The sequence below is a fragment of the Dendrobium catenatum genome, unplaced genomic scaffold (genome assembly GCF_001605985.2).
Source record: "Dendrobium catenatum unplaced genomic scaffold, ASM160598v2 fragScaff_scaffold_1446, whole genome shotgun sequence".
NCBI classification, from domain to species: domain Eukaryota; kingdom Viridiplantae; phylum Streptophyta; class Magnoliopsida; order Asparagales; family Orchidaceae; genus Dendrobium; species Dendrobium catenatum.
This window is the reverse complement of record NW_021319908.1, coordinates 2,106,278-2,114,424: the sequence shown is the minus strand read 5'-3', so window position 1 is coordinate 2,114,424 and position 8,147 is coordinate 2,106,278. Positions and strand designations below refer to the sequence as shown.

Genomic DNA, 8,147 nt, shown 5'->3' with positions numbered 1-8,147 from the left:
CTGTTATCAATGAGGTAAGGTTGGGAAGATAATTAAAAAACAAGTTATCTTAAATTTTTCAATAAAATGCATTATAATATAGGAAGAGCGGAAGATGACTCTGTGAATCAGTGTGTAAGAGATTACTGACATTAGCTAGCAGTGAGCGCCTCCTCGGCTTCTCCTACAACTTGGTCAGGCAGTGCCCGAGCCGGCCAGCGAGGAATAGAAGAAATTTGCGACCACATTATAAGCAAGAATTGGAAGTGTTGGTGAAGTAAATTTTTTTTTTCAAAATTAAATCATTCCTAATAACCAAGTGCCCTCGGAGCAACAGTGTGTTTCATCAATTAGTTTAAAAAGACAAAAAATCAAATATCTTTTATCCCTTCTGCACCATTTAAAAGCTATCTGGCCAACAATCAAAAGTTTTTTGGATTCAAAATGGGCGACGTAAACACTTGGGAAGTAATTCTGATCCATCCCAAGCCAATTTTACCTTTAGCCTAGGAAGTTCATGATCACCAAATGGAGGACATGGTTGCAAAGAACAAAATCTGCAAAAGCACGCTCTAGTGGGAGGTCCTTAAATTCCTTGTTCTCTTCAGTGAGTTGAATGCGGAGGCAAACTTCAAGAACTGCAGTGCCTACAGAAGAGAGCACGCCTGAGAGGAAAGAGTTGAAAGGAAACTATCCAACTATTCTCAATAAAAACAAAATTTTACACAAGTGCTAATTAAAAAAAGTTTATTACTAGCATAAAAAAAACATAGAGATCAATAATCTTCAGATTGGTCGGTGTCGCTGCATAAGCTGAATGCAAAGAACCTCATTGGAGGTCGACTTCGCCATTAGAATGTTTCTTCTTCACAAATCAGCGCGAAGCCCGAAAAAAGAGTGTAAGCCTCGAACTCTCGTAAATCCTACCCACACAATCAAAGCAGTAGAGAATGAGAAAATGGTAGATTAATCTCCAAATAATAAGTAGGAAAATAAAGTAAATGAGGCAGATTTTCAAACCTTTTTTCAGCGAGGTCAGCAAGCCGGCAGTAGGACTTCAGCGAGGACATGGTAGAATAGCAAAAAAGAGAGGGATATTAACAGAAATAATCAGGGAGACGGAGAGGGAGAATAATGAAGTCGCTGTGTTGGCCTAGGTATTTTTTTTATTAAAGAACTATTGTTGCGTGAAACGCTCGCATAAAAGAAACTGCTGGGCAGTGAAATCGAACTGGGAACTGTTTATTGAAAATCGAAGGGGGAGAGCAATATGAGAGCAATAATTTTTTTTAACTTATCGGCAGTGAAAACGCCCAATTTATTTAATGGAATTTAAATATTTTATAGAAAGTGATAAATAATAGAATTTAAAGAGTCATATATGAACGTTGGCCAATTTTTTGGATCGAGCATATTTGTTACTAATTTTAGCGGAAGCAGCGTGATTAAAATTAAATTTTAAAACGAGCAAATACGCCAAACTGATCGGCGCATGTACTAAATGCGCAGTCCTGAATGGCGCATTCAAAGAATACGCCGAACCTTATGGCGCATTCTTTGAATGCGCCGAACGTTCAGGAGCATTCTACAGCATGCGTCGAATGTTCAGGCGCAATATATAGAATGCGCTTAATACATTGGCGCATTATAAGCGTCCAATGCCGCCAGCCCATTTCCGCACAGTTTCCACAAAAAAATTGTCGTTTTGCCGGACCAGATCCATAAATTGCACGTCCTTGCATGGAAATGAGTGGACGAAATATAATTAGGGTGGTTGGGAAGAGGTACTGAAAGCGGAGGATCGGTTATAAATAACCCCTTGAATTGAGAGGAAACGCACAACAACATTTGAAGATTTCTGTTTTTAGAGGAAGAGAATGTATGTTTTTTATTTTAGTTTGATTAGTTTGTTTTATGTAATTTAATTACTTGCATAATTTTTTGTAGAATCTTTATTATGCAGATGTTGAAAAATTGTTGTTATTTTATGTTGAAGTTTTAGTTAATTTTTGTCTTTTAATTTATTTTTTTGTGTAATGACATTAAAGAAAGTTGTAAAAATTTGGTATCGTTTAATTTATTTTGAAGTTGTAGATATTGAATGCAATTTTTTTGATAAGAAAGTTTCATTGTTAATTAAATTTGTGAATAAATTGGATGACGTGGCAATGTTAATGCAGCGAATTATGTATATTTGTATATTAAATCTGAAAGGGAGCATGTCCTATTTAGTTAGGCTCATTTGCAGTACATAACGTTGCTAGGAGAGAAGAGCAGTGCGATCTTAATTATAGCTTTAGCCTGTAAATAATTGTCAACTAAGGGAAATAACCACCCACCTTAAAGTAATAATTTGAGGAAGAAAGAGAAGAATGAACAGTTTAGTAGGAGAAGGTTTACAATCTTCCTAAGAAAATCCCAAGTTAACAAATTGATATTTTTTTTTTATATATGTATATATCATCTTAAAAATATCCTACAGGCTCTTTGTTAGTTAAAAGATATTTTTCAGCAGTGAATAATACGAATAACTAACTTTTTTGTTAGAAAAATAGCTGTACAATTAAAAAATAGTATAATGAATATTATTTGCATGTTAATACATTTATTAAATTAGTTCAGATAATTGTTTCTTTTTTTTAAGTTTTGAATTAATTGAATAGAGTTCAAAACTTTCCTTTACGAGATAAGATACTTTTTGAGTAGGTTATGTAACCAATTTAATTATAGCTGTAATGTAAAAAAATTAGCTATTAAAACTACTTTTGTATGATTAAATAGTTATTAATCATATAATTATATTTAGGCAAGACATATAGGCTTCGTTTGGGATGACTTTTAGATTTGACTTTAATTGAGACGATTTTATTATTTTTTTCTAAAGTAACATCTTAGCTAAAAAATTTATACTTGTAGTTTTTTTTGTATGTAATGGTACTATCACAATAGTACTATCACATACATGTAACATAATTGTGAAATAAATAAATAAATAAATAAAATAACTTGCAAGTTGATCGAGATATTTTTATGAAAATTTATTTATGATAAAATTTTAAAATTATAGATAAAATATGAAAAAATATTTATTTATTTGGCATTATTCGAACTAGAGTATGCTTTATTTTTTTTATTTTTTATTTTTTTCTATTTAGTATTGTGTGACTTAAATTAACATATTTAAAAACAAGTTTATTTAATTAAAGTAGTTTGGCATCTATCCTCAAAAATTAAAAAAAGATGTTATTATTATAAATAAATATATGGAGAGTTACGTATTTCGGGCTAATTCACACCAACTTATACTGGCAGAAGAATTAGACTGCTCCTTATCGATGGCAATATTTTTCTTGAAAAGTTAAAACTAAGAATTATGCGTGCTCTAAGGATAAATTCAACAACAAACACTGTTAACCTCACATGTCATTTTCGAGATAATGGTGGATTTTGTGCGTCTCATGTCACTGATGATGAGATGTGTGAGTACATGTTGATGGAGGCTAGTACAAATACTGTCGTTGTATATATAGAGGTTGAGCCAATTACTCACACCGAGGTTGCTGCCCCATCAGCTCAAGCTTACATGTGAGTTTTTAACCATTGGGTTTCATAACTCTTTGAATGAACTTTTCCTTACACCGTATTTAACTTCTATGTAATAGGCCCACTCCCACATATGAAGCCTTTATGACTAGTAGAATAGATATTTAGATAAATGTTGACGATGATTTACATGGTCGTCTTAGTTTATGGGAACGACCTATTTATTCGACGCAACAACTTCCAAGAGCTGAACCTAAACATAATATTGGTGAACGTCCATCTTGCGAGATAACTAACTACACACAATTACAAGATATTCAACCCTCAGTGCCTTACATGCAGCGTAATTCACAAAATGAGCAGGACATAGAGGAAAATGATCATGGTGATAGAGATGAAGTTGAAGGGTATGAAACAATGAATAGAGATAGTAGTAATTCTTCACATGATGGTAGTCCAAGGTTGGCCTCCCAGATTCATATGGAAGAATTTAACAACACTGAATGTCATTGAAGATCACGCAACACAAAATCATGATGGGTTATATGGGATGAACATCAATAATGATTTTATCGAAACTGTTCGGACAACTCAACAGTGGGATGATGATGAAAATTTTGATGCTCCTTGCATAAATATTATTAGCTCGATAGAATTTACTACTCCAATAGAGTTATATGAAGGTCAGATATTTCATACAAAGCCAGATTTGCAAGGCGCAATTAATGGCTGGTCAATTCTTCATAATGTTCAATTTTTAAATTCAACATCCAACAAAAGTCGCCTGAGTATCATGTGTGCCCAACATGAGAATCCTGATCGGCCCTGCCTTTGGCGCTTACATGCAGCGCGAAGTAAAAGATTAGGTGGGTTATGGAAAATATTTACATGTGGACCTCCAAATACATGCACCTACCCCATTTTGGCTAGTGGACAATATAATTGCACATCCAAGTTTATATGCAGACAAATCATTCCTATAATTAGACAACAACTATATATGAAGCTGAAAGAGATCATAGCTAGAATGGAGTCAAAGTTTGACATTAAGATTTCATATATGAAGGCATGGGACACACGTAGAAAAGCTATTGCAGTCACTTTTGGTAGCTACGAATAATCTTATCATTCTCTTTTTTATTTTATGGAGGCCTTACAGTTATCCCAACCAGGCTTTGTATATAATATTCATGTCGTAGCTCCCGCACATATCAAGGGACTTTTCTGGGCATTTGGTCCATCTATACATGGGTGGCGACACTGCAGGCCAGTGATGAGCATGGATGGGACATTCTTGCTTGGCAAGTACCGAGGGACCCTCCTTGTTGCTGTAGAAATTGATGGCAATGGTGGATTGTTTCCACTAGCATTTGTAGTGGTGGAATCAGAGAGCAATAAATCATGGATTTGGTTCCTACAAACCTACAACAACTAGTACCAACTGTAGCTATTCGGGAGAAGTTGTGCATAGTTTCTTATAAGCACCCAGGACTTGTACGCGGGTGCAGGGAAGTATTTCCCAATGCTGTTCATAGGCACTGCGATCGTCAATTATGTGAAAATTTTAAAAAGATTGTGCATCATTTAAGAACTTAAGATAGTGAGGGATTAAGTAACAAAATGTATTTTGCCAGAAATACTGATGATTATTCATATTTCAATCAAATGATAGATGAAATTAAAATGACAAAGCAGGAGGCATTCGATTTGTTGGTACAGCGTGATGTCTCTAAATGGTCCCTATTATTTGATGAAGGATGTCGATATAGTATTATGACCACAAACGCATCTGGATGTTTTAATGGTGCGCTTAAACATACCTGTGGACTTCCTATTCAATGGCTAATAATGTCAATTTACTATAACCTTGTGGCATTATTCCTCAAGAGATCAGCCGAAGCTGGAATGTGGGTTGAGGAAGGCCAATCAACCTTTGTTCCACACGCGATGATTGTGATACAAAGAGCTGAACGTGATGGTCGTCGATGTCCTGAACTAGTCATGATAAACATAAATGAATTTGAAGTTATTGATGCATCTTCTCGAGCTAACAAGGTTGAGATAATAAGTGCAGCCTCTTGTACGTGCACATGTTTGAAGCCTCAACTGTATCATGTCCCTTGTATTCATGTTGTTTTAGTAGATGAAGCTAGGCGGTATGATCATAATGCATTTGTAGCACCAATTTTTAAGGTTGAGAACTACATCGCCACGTACTCCAAATTATTCAATGTCTTTCCCCCAAAAGACTTATGGCCCACCTTTAACGAAGAGCACGGATTAATCCCTTTGCTTGCTCCTACTTTTAGGTGTCGTGTTAGTCAACCATGAATTAATAGGTACCATAACACGATGGATGAGCATTCGAGTAGGTTACATAAAGCTTGTGGATTTTACAAACAAAAAGATCACAATAGGTCAACTTGTCCGCATAATCCTTCCTCATCAAGGTAATCTATGTAGCCTACACTTTTTTAATAAATTGTTCAGCATTTAAAAAGATTGTAGTTACAATAATATAAATTATAATGATTTTATATTTGCTAGGTATGGCCGATAGATCTAGACGTGCTCGTTCAGGCAGACACATACCTCATCATACCACTGCAGAAAATATGCTAAGGAAAAATAGTATAACATCACCAGGGGAATCACATAGGGTGCATGATCCATATCATGTATGCTAAAAAATTAATGTCATGATATTTTCCTTATTGCATGCATAAACATCTATTTTATTCTAACAAAATTGAAATTTGCAGGCATCTCCTTTGGTTGCCACAACTTATATGCACATGGCTAGGGAATGGCCAATTGAATGCCCGCGTATGATTTATGTCTTGACAAACCTTGGATTCTAAAATCTCGAACATTTTTAGTTCATTAGGTTGGATCACAACCTGATCACAACACTGGTGGAAAGATGGTGTCCCTTAACGAACACATTTCATTTGATGATCAGAAAGATGATAATTACATTGTAGGATGTCTAAATTTTGCTGGGGCAAGGTCACATATGGCTAACATGGCCTACTTGCTGTGACGATCTACTTGGGATGCATCCTAGCAGGGATACGGTATACTATGCCCCAGATGATGAGGAAGTCGTTGCGACCTTCAAGATGGGTTCATCACAAGTTGAGTCTATGCTCCCACTACGTTGGCTCCGATGGACATTTTACAGAGAGTCATATGATGATTTGGCCCCAAAGATTTTTATTCGACATGAGCATACATCCTATTCACGATAGGTTATTCTTTCGATATCATATACATCACAGAGTCATGTTTCTCTACAATGGTTACCTCTACTTGTGGATGTTAACAGCTTTAGTAGGATGTTAATTGGCTTAGCTGTTCTTGCACATCTTTATAGGGAGCTGTGCTATGCGACAAGGCCAACAAGGACATATATTGATGGAGGTGTGGCACTCCTATAAGTTTTGTCATGTGAAAGATTGCACATTAATCGACCGACACTACGAGTCCCACAAATTTTTGACTTGGTCGGATGACCTTTGGGTTGCAGGTTAGTAAGCTTTAGTCAATAAAATTACAATTGTATTTTAAATAATAATGTTTCATATAAATTTATAGGTGGGCTGAAGATAGAATACGTGAGCTTCCTGCCGGTAACATGATGACGTATAGAGATGAGTTTGATGGTTAGCGTATGAGTTAGGTATAATAATATTTTGATAATCTGAATAATGTATTTTTATTCAAAATTAATTAAAATATTATCTATCACATTTTTTAAGGTTATCATGACTCCAAATACGTAAGAAGTTTTAGATGCTCTTCTAGTGTAGTATCAGGATGGACGGGAGATTTGGAGGGTACGAGTACTGCTGATTAGTTGGAAACGTGTAGAGTGGCACCTCCTAGACCGAGTTATAAGACAATTTTCAGGTGTGCCAACCACTAATATTGAACCAATGGATCAATCATTTAGGTGCATTGATGGCCGTGGTAGAGCGGATCAGGATTGGACTGTATAATACCGTGATTACCTCCAGATCTGGGAGGAGAGAAGGGCATACGTGATACCCATCACTCCACTACTAGGCACAGACAATCGAGAATTAGGTGCTTATTTATGGTGGTATAGATCTTGGGCATCCATCTACCTTTTACAACCATAAACTGAGCCTCCATAGACATTCTTTCCTAGTCACCTGGTGAGAGATTAGTGGTACGTAGTCTATTATTATGTATATTATATAGAATTTTTAGCATAATTTCTAAATTTATTAATAATTAAGATATAATAACTCTTTAGGCGGACTACTACATATGATCATCTGCAATAGTATAGCCACTACCCGGGGGAGGGGGACAAAATGCAAGTTCCTTGCAGATGGCTGTAGATCAAGTTGCTATATTGTTTACCCGAGTTCAACAATCAGTTTATATTGACTACAATATGTTTGATATGTCTATGGAGGGAGATCAACAAAATAGGGAACGTGCAGGGAGTTCTAATAAGCATCAATATAGTAGACGATCTATTTCAGATGCTCCATCCCGGTCGATGGGGAGCAGATACTGACAGACTGTTGAGCCTGATCTGCATCGGCATTCCATTCACACGCCATCCATGGGTTATGACTTCACGGGAGCAG

General features: G+C 35.8%; 1 pseudogene; it reads right to left on the bottom strand.

Moving 5' to 3' along the window:
- Positions 1 to 431: 431 nt before the first annotated feature.
- On the bottom strand, positions 432 to 7,648 carry LOC110093845 (annotated as a pseudogene).
- Between the last annotated feature and the right edge of the window lie 499 nt (positions 7,649 to 8,147).